The sequence below is a fragment of the Gossypium arboreum genome, chromosome 8 (genome assembly GCF_025698485.1).
Source record: "Gossypium arboreum isolate Shixiya-1 chromosome 8, ASM2569848v2, whole genome shotgun sequence".
NCBI lineage: Eukaryota > Viridiplantae > Streptophyta > Magnoliopsida > Malvales > Malvaceae > Gossypium > Gossypium arboreum.
Window position 1 is genome coordinate 73,868,746 of NC_069077.1, and position 15,589 is coordinate 73,884,334.

The window sequence follows — 15,589 nt, forward strand, 5'->3', positions numbered from 1 at the left end:
GTCAACCAATCCATACCCAGAATTATGTCGAATTCATCAAATGGAAACAACATCAAATCAGCCGAAAAGCACAAATCTCGAATCATCAAGGGACAATTCTTACACACTTTGTCAACTAGAACACACCAGCCCAAGGGGTTTGATACTTTAATCACAAACTCAGTAGACTCAACAGGCAAAGTCTTACTGAATACTAGGGTTTCACACACATAAGAATGAGTCGAACCAGGATCAATTACTGCAATTACACTAGTATCATAGAGAGTGAATGTACCAGTAATAACACTAGGGATGAAGCCTCATCGCGTGCGCGTATAACATAGGCTCTAGCAGGTGCATGAACCTCGGATCTAACTGCTGTATCTCTAGTCCCTCTTTGACTGCTACTCACATTACCTGTATTTCTAGGTGGTCTACCTCGAGCTCAGTGTTACCCAATCTCGTATTCTATACTAGATTTTGTTTAGCTAACTTAGGGCATTCACGAACAAAATGATCCATCGATCCGCATTAAAAAAGGCCTGATCATGCAATCTACAACTGCCAGAATGTCGTTTACCATAATGTTTACACTCGAGTTGATTCGATCTAACATTACCAACACTAGCTACTAAGGTAGCTCTCGAGCTCATAGGTGGTCTATCCCGATCCCGTCTAGAATAACCCGAAGTAGCCTTAGAGTGGCTAAAATCATCTCGGAACTTCTTTGATGCTGACTAAAATGACTTACTCAATCATCTCTTACGTGAATCTCTACCTTCAAAATCAGCTTTTCTTTTCTCTTTCCCGAGCTCTTTTCCTTTGTAGGTTCGCTCAACCAGGACTACAAACTCTTTTATTTCAAGTATGCCAACTAGCAGTTTAATGTTTTCATTCAACCCATCTTCAAATCTTTTACACATGATAGCTTCGGTCAAAACAAACTCGCGGGCATATCGACTGAGTCTCACAAATTTTTGCTCATATCCTGTCACAGTCATCCGACCTTGTTTCAACTCTAGAAATTATTTGCGTTTCTAGTCGATAAATCTCTGGCTGATATATTTCTTACGGAACTCAGTTTGAAAAAAGTCCCAAGTCACTGTTCCTTCGAAACCACCGATACTAGTGTATTCCACCAGTGATATGTGGTATCTCATAACAAAGATATTGCACATTTTAAACACTCTTCAGGGGTACAAGATAGCTCATTAAACACGCAGATAGTATTATCAAGCCAGAATTCAGCTCACTCAGCATCATCATCATCAGTAGCTCTAAACTCTTCAGCCCCGTGTTTTCTGATTTTATCAATAGGAGGCTTATGTAATCTCAACGGATCACTCACTTGAGGCATAGCAAGTATCAGAGAAGGATTAATTGGGGGTGGAGGTTGTTGTACAGCCGGATTCATCCGGATATACTGAGTAAACCAGTCGTTCATCATTTATAAAAGGCTTGCTTAGCCTCTCCCTGTTGATTACTCGAGGTCGGTCGAAAAACAATCGGCACTGTCCCTTGCGCGAGAGTAGGCGACATCATCAGCTACAGCTTTGTCGGGATTCATTTACTATACAAAACACATTTTCAAATGACAGAACTCATCACACTATTGTAGTATATAATAACATGTATAGCTAGACTTACACGCGCTACGTTAGTCCTAGAATCGACTAAACCGTAACTCTGATACCAATCAAATGTAACACCCCTAACCCGTATCTGTCGCCAAATTAGGGTTATAAGGCATTAACGAACCATACATAGTTTAAAAGATATCATTTGTTGTTATTTATGCCTAAGATAATACAACTCAATTAAACGAAATATATTTACATCTCTTATATAGCATTTGACTAATCAAATCATAACATAGATATTTGCATGACAAATTCCACGTATAAAATTAAGACATTAAAATACAAATATTGATTAATGCCAATATATCTAGTTATCATGGCAAATCATTTGTGCATATTACAAATTAAACAAACTAATGCATTAATGCTTGTCTAAACTCATAATTAACTTTAATGTCATGGCCATATAGTCAAATATTACTTGCCAAACCAATTACACATGATCACATCATTTTGACTAACCCAAGCATAAATGCATTATAAAAGTTCATATTACCTATTTGTTTTACCAATACAAATATCACTATTCATTTGGTCATTTATTCCTTTGCTTTAACCAAATATGAACATGCTTGATAACCATACCATGTTCTAAGTTACATTTTCTTCATTTTACCCTATCACCTCATATGCATATATCCTATCATGGAAATGAATTAATATACATATATATACCAACCATAATTTACACCTCAAATCAGATACATTACACATATATCTTATCAATATATATATAAATATCATATCAATACGTTATATATGCGACACATAAAAATGCCGAATTCCAATAATTTCATAACTATCACTTATATTTTATCACCTAACCAAAAACAAATATATTTACTCAACTCAAAACTTACATACCATGAAACAAATATATCAAGTTAATCTCTTACCATGTTCGAACATAACCACAATTTTACTTTAAACCAAATATATCATAAGTATATACTTTGACATAACCTCATCCATTATCATATATATATACCTAAGTGAGCACCAAATATACCCCATGCAAATATAATGATTATTACCTAACTAATACATGATATACTTTAGCTTATTTATCACTCATTATTTGTCTTATGACTGAAACACATAAACACACTCCACAACATCATAGACCTTGGATACACTTTCAATATAAGTTCAAACTAAGTCCAAATGTATATACAACCATTAGCATTATAATCAACCATAATTCATATAAAGATATATAATGATCGAAACACCCAAAATCACAACCAAGCATAACCATCATCAAAATGAAGCATTAAATCCAAACATAACAAAGTATTAAGCCATTTTCGAATGGCTCAAGATTACATTAACCAAAATCAAACATTTCAAAATATAATCCAGCCTATACATGCCATAGATTCGAAAATTCACTTATAAAAATACCGAAGACAGTTGATAGTGTGATAGACTTTGCTGACGATCCCCGAGCTCTTAACTTGAATCCAAAATCTATAAAACTGAGGTAAACAAGAACACACAGAGTAAGCTATTGTAGCTTAGTAAGTCATAAGCAAATAAATCATTAAATGAGCATTAATATTGAATCAACTAGACTGAATTAAGTAATCTATAATCAAATACACATTTCTCACTTTCATAATGCATTTTTCACTTGTTCATATGAAATATATACTTACCCTGTCTTTTAAATCATTTAAGACACATACCTGTCATTTTAGCTCGATTTCACATTCGATCTTGTTTTCATATTCCCCGTTGAACTATTAAAGATCGAATAAGATACTTGGATAATCACATATATCAAACAATGCCAACATCCCAGACGTGGTCTTACATGCTATCTCATATCAATGCCACTGTCCCAGACAGGGTCTTACACGAATCAAATATGATGCCACTAACATGGTCTTACTCGTAACCACATATATCGATGCTAACATCCTAGACGTGGTCTCACACGAAGACACGTATATTGATGCCAACGTCCTAGACATGGTCTTACACAAAAACACATAGCATAGTCCTATGGTTCGTACGGAACTTCTGGACGTCGTAACTCGATCGAATCGAACTCGTAAACTTAGTTCTCATGCATATATACATTCGGCTTTCACTTATATAAATTCACATAATTCAATATTATCATATAAACTCGTATATATAAATACTAACAATATCTATTCACTTATGAACTTACCTTAGACGATGAAAAATGGAACGGGACGACTAGTCGACAACTTTAGTTTTCCCTCGATCCAAATCCGATTTTCTTGGTTCTTGATCTAAACATATTCAAATTAAACTTATTCAACATATTTTCACTCATTTTAGTTCAAAAACACATAAATAAGCAAATTACCATTTTACCCCTGACATTTTACACTTTTTACAATTTAGTCTAAATTGCAGAAAACACAAAACATGCAAAATTTGCACACAACATGCTTAGGAAGAATATTCCTAGTGTTCATAAAAGTACATAAATTTCATTTATTTCACATTTTAGTCTCTCAATTTATTATTTTTGCAATTTAGTCCTATTTACTCAGAATCATTCAAAAATTCCAATACAAAACATATCTTTCATATTTTATCAACAAACATCACAAAACTAAAATATTCATCAATGGCATAACTCAAAATATTCATCAAAATAAAAAATTCAAGCATAGGCTTTGTAGATAACTTGGCAACGATCTCAAAAACATAAAAATTATCAAAAACCGAGCTAGTTACTTACCTTGAGTAAGCTATCAACAATGGCCGAACCTATGGATGCTTTCTTTCTTTTTCTTTCCTTTATATTTCAGTCAAATAAATTATATGAACTAATGGGTTTTTAATTATGTTATAATATAACATATATTAACAAAATAACCTTTATCATAAAATATAAAACCATTATATATTAAGGTCATGACCGTCCTTATCATTATATCATGGGTAAATTGCAACTTAAATGCCTCTATTTAAATAGACAACAACAATTCAGCCCCTACACATTAAACTACCCAGTTTTCATTTTACGCGATTAAGCCCTTTTTATTAAATCGACACTCAAATGATAAAATTAAATCACGAAAATTTCACAAATATAAATTCACACATAATAAACATTAAAAATACTTTTAAAACATTTTTCTGACTCAGATTCGTGGTCTTGAAACCACCATTCCGATTAGGGTCTAAATTGGGCTGTTACAATTGAGATTAAATATATAAGGGATAAATGAAAATGAAAGAAGTGTAAATAATTTATTAAAGATGGAAACAAAATGACATAACTGGATTTTGGGAGTAAAAGATACAAAATGTGAAAAATAGAGGACTGATGTAGCAATTAATTTGCTTCTAATTTACAAATTTCGAATTAAATTGAAGGCTTGAATAAATAAAAGGGTTGTGGGTGTAAATAGGTCAGAGAGTGAAGGCAGTGCTATAAAAAAAGGCTTTATTTTTTGTAAATTTTAAAAGTAAGGGGGTGGAAATAAATTACCCATTTTTTGACACCTATAAATGAAAAAAAAAACAATTCATTCTTTCATTTTAATCTCTTTTTTTTTTCAAAAAAGAAACCTCTTCCTCCTTCTATTTTGACCACGGCACCACCACCGGAGAGCCGTTGGGCTGTCCAACCATCGGTGGTGTAGCCACTACATCGGTGGCTAGAATTTTTTTTATTTTTTTTGTTTTGCAAAATCAAAGTTTTCTTTAAAAAATCACTACTTAAAAATCAAAACTTTATTTTGAAATAGTTGAAAAAGTTCAAAACTTTGTTTTTAAAAATTCAAACTTTTCCTTTAAAATGACTAAAAAACAGATTTTTATCTTAAAAATCTAAACTTTCTCTTTTAAAAAAAACCACTATTTTTCTTAAGGATCAAAGCTTTTATTTTGAAATAGTTTAAAAAGTCAAAACTTTGTTTTAAAAATTTAAAATTTCCTTTAAAATGATTAAAAAAATATTTTTATTTTTAAAATCTAAACTTTCTCTTTTTAAAAAATAAAATTTTTTCCAAGATCAAACTTTTTTAAAAAGAAACCTTTATTTTAGAAAGGGGAAGGGAGAAAACGAGATTTGTAGGGGCTCCTAGGGGAGGAGGACCGACGGTCCAGTGATGTCCCCTTCATCAGAGCTCAAAATCCGATCCCTCATGACATGTCTGTGGCCAAAACAAAAAGATAGAAGAAAAGGGGAAAAGAAAAAGAAATAGAATGCTTGTTGTTGTTGTTGTTGTTGTTGTTTTTTTTTTAATTTTTTTTTAAGAACAAAAATATGAAAAGCCTCCCTTTTTTTCTTTCGTTTCATTTCATATATATATTATTTTTTAATCTTGTTTATTTTTAAAAGAAAAAAGATAATAATAATATTTTGTAACACCCCGAATTTGGGCCTAGAAGTATTGGGCCTTGAGTGGGGGTCCGTAAGGAGGTTGTATATAGGTATTTAATTGTGCAATGAAATGAAACAATTAAATGTTTGCTATTAGTGGTTAATGGCTTTGAGAAGTGTTGGAGAAATCTTGGGTTCAAACTTGGGCTTTAGCAAAAATTTTGGTATTAAGTGAAAAAAACACGGATGCTTGGATGAGGGTTTTAAATTATTGTGTTAAATAAATGACACAAGGAAGCTTGTGGTCTAGTGGTTGTGGTGTCATTAAGGTTGTATGGGAGCCTGGGTTCAAGCCTTGGCTCTTGCAATTTATTTTGTTTTTTTTTAAAGGAACTGGACTTTGGCCTTTAGACCTTATAATTAATTGGGGATAAAATATGACACAAAAAGCCTTGTGGCTTAGTGGCAAGTAGCGTGTGGAGCATTTAAGGGGAGGCATAGGTTGAATCCCATGGCAAGCAAGGAGCATTTATTTTGCTAACAGTGGCAAGAGTTGGTGTTGAATTTAAACTCTAATGTTGGAGGGATCCCACATCGGAAGCTAACATAAGAGTGGTTGTGAAGTGGCTTTAAATAGAGGAACCATGAAGAGAGTAAATGTACCTTTCTTGGTGATCCCTTTCATTGTATGGCGTGCTCATTTGGGTTGGGCGTCGGCTAAGAGTGCTCGGAGTGTGGATTAACTCCAGGTCTCCTATCGTGTGTATTTCTTACTACTCTAGTTGTAGGATGGCTACTTCGGGCCGCGATGGGTCGAAAGGGGTCATGTGGGCCTAATGGGCCTACAAGCCCAATTGGATAAGTTGTTTGATTGTGTAGTAAATTTGGGCTAGGCTAGGTGAATCTAATATTTGTGGCTAGATTTGGGCTAAAAGGGCCACACGAGCGTGTGGGCCCATTTGGGCCGAGAATGGGCTTTAGAGCCATTAGTATTGTTATCCATGTTTAAAATACTTTGGTTTACAAAATTACCAAAATACCTTGCTTTGTAAAATTACTAAAATACCATTGGTTTATAAAATTACCAAAATACCCCTAGTTTGTAAAATTACCAAAATACCCCTAGTTTGTAAAATTATCAAAATACCCCTAGTTTGTAAAATTACCAAAATACCCCTAATTTGTGAAATTACTGAAATACCCTCGACCTGTAAAATTATTGAAATACCCTCGACTTGTAAAATTACCAAAGTACAATGGATTTATAGAATTATCGTTTTACCTCGATTTGTAAAATTACCGTTTTACCCTCGATTTATAGAATTACTGTTTTACCCTCAGTTTACAGAAATTACTATTTTACCCTCGATTTATAGAATTACCGTTTTACCCCTAATTTACATAATTACCATTTTACCCCAGATTTACATAATTATCGTTTTACCCTCGATTTACAAAATTACCGTTTTACCCTCGATTCTGAAATTTCCATTTTACCCTCGATTTATAAATTCTTGTTTTACCCTTGATTTACAAAATTACTGTTTTACCCTTGATTTACAAAATTCTTGTTTTACCTCGATTTACAAAATTACTAAAATACCCTTGGTTTGTGAAATTACCGCAATACCCTCAATTTGTAAAACTACCAAAATACCCTGTATGGTAAAATGACGAATATGCCCTTATGTTCCGTATGGTGATGTGCTTAGGATTTACATATATTGATATTGGAATAGTTAAGTTTGAGTGACGGTGGTGGTTATCGTAGGTGATTGATTATGGAAACGTTTCAACTTCAACCCGTAATGGTGTGTACTAACCCTCGTAATAGCTTAGATTAATATTTCTTTGAAAAGTCAAAGCTTCATATTTTAGTGATTTGGGAATTAATATTTAGATCTATTTTCTCGCATGTTTAAGTTGGATTCTAGCGGATATGGGGTAGGAAGGTATTTGGAACTTTCTTCAACGAGTAGATCTCTTGGTAAGTATTGAACCTTCTTTCCATTTGTATCTTGTGGTTTAAGAAAAGTGAAAACCCTCTCTGTCGACTAAGGCTAAATGGGTTTTGGTGTTATTTGGTTTGTTGGTGCTAGTGAGGATTAAAGGCTACCGATCGAGGAGTGTGTGAAAAGCTTGGATCATCGGAGTGACTAAATCTAGTCATCAACTTGGCAAAGGTATGAGCCCAAGGGCCATTGTGGATGGTGGCGAATGTGTAAGTGATGATAATAGGTAGTTTTCGATTTGGTTTAATATTAACATGGTCTAATCTATAAGTGGTTGATTATAGGAGAAATCGCATAGGAGATCTCGTCAAGGAATATCGCAAATCGGTGTGTAACGAACCCTTTTCATAAGCTTAAAGCGATAAATGCGAAAAGCGAAATGCCAAATTCGGCATTTCGAGGACTCGTGAGCAATTAACGCTCATTAGCTAGTTAGATTCGTTGAGATGATGATCGGGAACATTGGAAGCGGTAAGAATGTGATTTTGGCATTCACGGTAAGTTGGGCCTTGAGGGTCGCAATAGGGCCCAATAGGCTTTCGGGCCCATTTGGGTAAAATTGGTAGAAAACGAAATCATTAAATTGCATGTTAAGACTATTATCTTGTTGTGGATATAGGCTAAATGGGTCTAGATGACGAAATTGGCTAAGTAGGGCCCATTAGGGGTTTTAGGCCCAATAACTCGATTTCGCTAAAAATGGGCCAGAATCACGGTTTGCACCCATGGATTGTTAGTAATCGTTAATGAACATGGAAACCCTAATTTTTGGTAAAATTACGAGATTACCCTTATAATATGAAAATGACCGTTTTGCCCCTAGGTAAAAATGACCATTATACCCCTAGGGTTTATGTATGATTTTAATACATGGGATTTTGATAAATATGGTATGTATGATATGCACATGAAATGTATGATATGCACATGATATGTATGATATGCACATGAGGTAATCATAAATGCATTGGGTTGGGTTTTTATATGGATGGAGGAAGTGAAAAAGGGCTTATGCCCCAGTTATCAAAAGGGCTTATGCCCCAGTTATCAAAAGGGCTTATGCCCCAGTTATAAAAGGGCTTATGCCCCAGTTATTGAAAGGGCTTTTGCCCCAGTTATTAAAAGAGGCTAGGCCTCCAGTTATATGATAAAGCAGCTATGCTGCCAGTGGAGAGTTTGGCGGGGTGGGTCGAGTTAATCCCCACATGGTGTGTTGGTTGGTACGGGTGGAGAGTAGCGGATGGTGGGTTGAGTAGTCTCCCCAAATGGGTTGCATTCTTTCATTGAAATTATATGTGACATTGAAATGGGCCTAAGGGCCATACTGTTTCTGATAAAGGCTTGACCCGATAATATGAAATATGAAAAGGCTTCGGCCCAGTAATATGAAATATGAAAAGGCTTCGGCCCAGTATTATGAAATATGAAATATGAAAAGGGCTACGGCCCAGTGCATGATTGAGATTGGATTTGGGCTTAGACCCAACAGGCCGTTATTGTTTTGGGCTCTGAAAGGGGCTTGTTGCACACTGAGTTTCCAAACTCACCCCCCTTTCCTTAACCTTGCAGGTGAGCCTTGATGTGGGGACTTGGGCCGGAGGGGATTCAGAGTGGCCACGGTGATTGTCTTTGGACTTTTAAATAAGTGTTGGTTTTCATTTAATTTCCTTTAATTATTATTTATTTTTGGGTTGTAATAAGGCCAATTTTAACTTTCCTTTTATTTCTTTTGAATTATTTTAATTTTAATAACTTTAAAATTGGTTAATAATTATTCAAATGGGCTAGACTTAGGGCGTGTTTTCAAAATGATATTTGTTTTCAAAATATCTCAACACCACGATTAATCGATTTATCAAAGACGTCCACTTAAACAAATTTAAACTCGATATAACAAAGTGTGGCTATGGTTGTGGGCATGTCTAGGATTGGATCCAATTAAAGAGCTTGGTACTTAGCGGCCTTCATGGCTCACCTCCTCTCTCGAATACCTACACGGTGCCCGGCTTCCATACACTTTGTTAACTCAACAAAATATATGGTTTTAAAACACTAAAAGCGGAACGTGGGTTTTCAACTCCAATGTGGCACGTCGATTAAGCCATAACGTCTGGGCCGGGTTTGGGGTGTTACATTTAGTGGTATCGAGCTAAGTTGCAACAACTTCGGTGTGGATCGGTCGAAAATTTTTCAAAAATTTAGGCCTAAGAAGGGTATTTTGGAAATGGTTTTGAAAAGTTCATTTTAAAGATGTTTTATGAGTATATATGTTAAAATGGTCCAAGTTTTTTGTTTTAAATCAAGAGTTTCAAAATAAAGGGTGTTTTCAAATCAAAGTTTTTAAATTTCTATTTTCGGTGATCAAAAATATGGTTTCGAGTTTTAAATGGATTGAGAAAGAAGTGGCGCATGAATCCCGGCACCAAGTCTGTAAGTATTTACATTCCTCATATTACACTTTGTATTAAGATATTCTTGTAGATAGAACTGAGACCATATCATGACATTATGACTAGGGCAACCCTAAAAACTCTAGAATCTGAGGGCGTAGCTAGGCTATGATTACGTGAAAATAGAAACTTTAAAATACTATCTCTGCATAAGACATATGAATAAATAGTAAAATTTTTGAGATCTTTGTAGTTAATTGATATGTGTCTTGGTAATGTAGAGTATTGATATGGATTACGAGGGTAAGCAAAGTCTACCAACTTGGGTTGCGGTAACTTCGGAGCTTGATGCTGAGGCACTTGGCCGAGTTAGTAAGGCAAGTGGTAGAGGAAGTATTGGATACCAAACTTAAGGAAATTAGGGAAGCGCTTCAAGCGGGGTGCATGGAGTGTAAGAAAAGGAAGGATTCTAGTTCTTAGAAAACCAAGCCTCGATTACGTGAAACATGTTAAGGCACGACCAAACTATCCAATCTGCAAAATCGCAGCGGACGTCATCCGGGTGAATGCCATAGGAAGGCAGGAGCATGTCTTAGATGTGGGTCCAAGGAGCATCGAGCTCGGGATCACCAAGTTTATTTTATTTAAATATGTGTTACGAATTGTATGCGTGCTTGATAAATGTTTCTTTACTTTGGTAATTAGATGTTCGGGTCGTACTAAGAATTATTTTTAATTAGAGTGCGTGGCGGAAGCATAGAGGTTTGACTTGAGTAATACGGTTAGTTGATAGTTGGAAATTTCGAGGACGAAATTTCTTTAAGGGAGTATAATTGTAACACCCAATTTGGGCCTAGAAGTATTGGGCCTTGAGTGGGGTCCGTAAGGAGGTTGTATATAGGTATTTAATTGTGCAATGAAATGAAACAATTAAATGTTTGCTATTAGTGGTTAATGGCTTTGAGAAGTGTTGGAGAAATCTTGGGTTCAAACTTGGGCTTTAGCAAAAATTTTGGTATTAAGTGAAAAAAACACGGATGCTTGGATGAGGGTTTTAAATTATTGTGTTAAATAAATGACACAAGGAAGCTTGTAGTCTAGTGGTTGTGGTGTCATTAAGGTTGTATGGGAGCACGGGTTCAAGCCTTGGCTCTTGCAATTTATTTTGTTTTTTTTTAAAGGAACACGGACTTTGGCCTTTAGACCTTATAATTAATTGGGGATAAAATATGACACAAAAAGCCTTGTGGCTTAGTGGCAAGTAGCGTGTGGAGCATTTAAGGGGAGGCATAGGTTGAATCCCATGGCAAGCAAGGAGCATTTATTTTGCTAACGAGGCGGCAAGAGTTGGTGTTGAATTTAAACTCTAATGTTGGAGGATCCCACATCGGAAGCTAACATAAGAGTGGTTGTGAAGTCGGCTTTAAATAGAGGAACCATGAAGAGAGTAAATGTACCTTTCTTGGTGATCCCTTTCATTTGTATGGCGTGCTCGTTTGGGTTGGGCGTCGGCTAAGGGTGCTCGGAGTGTGGATTAACTCCGGTCTCCTATCAGGTGTGTATTTCTTACTACTCTAGCTGTAGGATGGCTACTTCGGGCCGCGATGGGTCGAAAGGGGTCATGTGGGCCTAATGGGCCTACAAGCCCAATTGGATAAGTTGTTTGATTGTGTAGTAAATTTGGGCTAGGCTAGGTGAATCTAATATTTGTGGCTAGATTTGGGCTAAAAGGGCCACACGCGTGTGGGCCCATTTGGGCCGAGAATGGGCTTTAGAGCCATTAGTATTGTTATCCATGTTTAAAATACTTTGGTTTACAAAATTACCAAAATACCCTGCTTTGTAAAATTACTAAAATACCATTGGTTTATAAAATTACCAAAATACCCTAGTTTGTAAAATTACCAAAATACCCCTAGTTTGTAAAATTATCAAAATACCCCTAGTTTGTAAAATTACCAAAATACCCCTAATTTGTGAAATTCTTGAAATACCCTCGACACAGTAAAATTATTGAAATACCTCGACTTGTAAAATTACCAAAGTACATGGATTTATAGAATTATCGTTTTACCCTCGATTTGTAAAATTACCGTTTTACCCTCGATTTATAGAATTACCGTTTTACCCTCAGTTTACAGAATTACTATTTTACCCTCGATTTATAGAATTACCGTTTTACCCCTAATTTACATAATTACCATTTTACCCCAGATTTACATAATTATCGTTTTACCCTCGATTTACAGAATTACTGTTTTACCCTCGATTTACAAAATTACCATTTTACCCTCGATTTATAAATTCTTGTTTTACCCTTGATTTACAAAATTCTTGTTTTACCCTTGATTTACAAAATTCTTGTTTTACCCTTGATTTACAAAATTACTAAAATACCCTTGGTTTGTGAAATTACCGCAATACCCTCAATTTGTAAAACTACCAAAATACCCCTGTATGGTAAAATGACGAATATGCCCTTATGTTCCGTATGACTGATGTGCTTAGGATTTACATATATTGATATTGGAATAGTTAAGTTTGAGTGACAGGTGGTGGTTATCGTAGGTGATTGATTATGGAAACGTTTCAACTTCAACCCGTAACAGGTGTGTACTAACCCTCGTAATAGCTTAGATTAATATTTCTTTGAAAAGCGAAAGCTTCATATTTTAGTGATTTGGGAATTAATATTTAGATCTATTTTCTACGCATGTTTAAGTTGGATTCACAACGGATATGGGGTAGGAAGGTATTTGGAACGTTCTTCAACGAGTAGATCTCTTGGTAAGTATTCGAACCTTCTTTCCATTTGTATCTTGTGGTTTAAGAAAAGCTGAAAACCCCTCTGTCGACTAAGGCTAAATGGGTTTTTGGTGTTATTTGGTTTGTTGGTGCTAGTGAGGATTAAAGGCTACCGATCGAGGAGTGTGTGAAAAGCTTGGATCATCGGAGTGACTAAATCTAGTCATCAACTTCGGCAAAGGTATGAGCCCAAGGGCCATTGTGGATGGTGGCCGAATGTGTAAGTGATGATAATAGGTAGTTTTCGATTTGGTTTAATATTAACATGGTCTAATCTATAAGTGGTTGATTATAGGAGAAATCGCATAGGAGATCTCGTCAAGGAATATCGCAAATCAGGTGTGTAACGAACCCTTTTCATAAGCTTAAAGCGATAAATGCGAAAAGCGAAATGCCAAATTCGGCATTTCGAGGACTCTGAACAATGACGCTCATTAGCTAGTTAGATTCGTTGAGATGATGATCGGGAACATTGGAAGCGGTAAGAATGTGATTTTTGGCATTCACGGTAAGTTGGGCCTCGAGGTGCAATAGGGCCCAATAGGCTTTCGGGCCCATTTGGGTAAAATTGGTAGAAAACGAAATCATTAAATTGCATGTTAAGACCATAATCTTGTTGTGGATATAGGCTAAATGGGTCTAGATGACGAAATTGGCTAAGTAGGGCCCATTAGGGGTTTTAGGCCCAATAACTCGATTTCGCTAAAATGGGCCGTAATCACGGTTTGCACCCATGGATTGTTAGTAATCGTTAATGAACATGGAAACCCTAATTTTGGTAAAATTACGAGATTACCCTTATAATATGAAAATGACCGTTTTGCCCCTAGGTAAAATGACCATTATACCCCTAGGGTTTATGTATGATTTTAATACATGGGATTTTGATAAATATGGTATGTATGATATGCACATGAAATGTATGATATGCACATGATATGTATGATATGCACATGAGGTAATCATAAATGCATTGGGTTGGGTTTTATATGGATGGAGGAAGTGAAAAAGGGCTTATGCCCGATTATCAAAAGGGCTTATGCCCGATTATCAAAAGGGCTTATGCCCCAGATTATAAAAGGGCTTATGCCCCATTATTGAAAGGGCTTTTGCCCGATTATTAAAAGAGGCTAGGCCTCGGTTATATGATAAAGCACTATCTTTGCCGATGGAGAGTTTGGCGGGGTGGGTCGAGTTAATCCCCACATGGTGTGTTGGTTGGTGCGGGTGGAGAGTAGCGGATGGTGGGTTGAGTAGTCTCCCCAAATGGGTTGCATTCTTTCATTGAAATTATATGTGACATTGAAATGGGCCTAAGGGCCATACCGTTTCTGATAAAGGCTTGACCCGATAATATGAAATATGAAAAGGCTTCGGCCCAGTAATATGAAATATGAAAAGGCTTCGGCCCAGTATTATGAAATATGAAATATGAAAAGGGCTACTGACCCGATGCATGATTGAGATTGGATTTGGGCTTAGACCCAACAGGCCGTTATTGTTTTGGGCTCGAAAGGGCTTGTTGCACAATGAGTTTCCAAACTCACCCCCTTTCCTTAACCTTGCGGTGAGCCTTGATGTGGGGACTTGGGCGGAGGGATTCAGAGTGGCCACGGTGATTGTCTTTGGACTTTTAAATAAGTGTTGGTTTTCATTTAATTTCCTTTAATTATTATTTATTTTGGGTTGTAATAAGGCCAATTTTAACTTTCCTTTTATTTCTTTTGAATTATTTTAATTTTAATAACTTTAAAATTGGTTAATAATTATTCAAATGGGCTAGACTTAGGACGTGTTTTCAAAATGATACTTGTTTTCAAAATATCTCAACACCACGATTAATCGATTTATCAAAGACGTCCACTTAAACAAATTTAAACTCGATATAACAAAGTGTGGCTATGGTTGTGGGCATGTCTAGGATTGGATCCAATTAAAGAGCTTGGTACTTAGCGACCTTCATGGCTCACCTCCTCTGTCTCGAATACCTACTGGTGCCCGGCTTCCATACACTTTGTTAACTCAACAAAATATATGGTTTTAAAACACTAAAACGGAACGTGGGTTTTCAACTCCAATGTGGCACGTCAGATTCGGCCATAACGTCTGGGCCGGGTTTGGGGTGTTACATATTTAATAATAATAGTAGTAGTAATGATAATGATAATAATTTGGGCCCATGGTAGACCTAAAAAGGAAAGAAAAATAAAATAAAAACAAAAGCCTTCATTTGACCAAAATCGGGTGGGCTTCGAACGAGCCCAAGGGAAAAAAATATATAAATGGGCCTCCAATTGTGCTCGGAAAAAAAAGGTGTCTACAGCTGCCCTTCTTTGTTCGTGGATTACGTATCAAGGAACGCACAAAGACATAGACACTTAACCACTATCAAATCCCACTGAACATTGTAGTAAAAGGAATAATAGATTTTTACAATTACCAAAATTG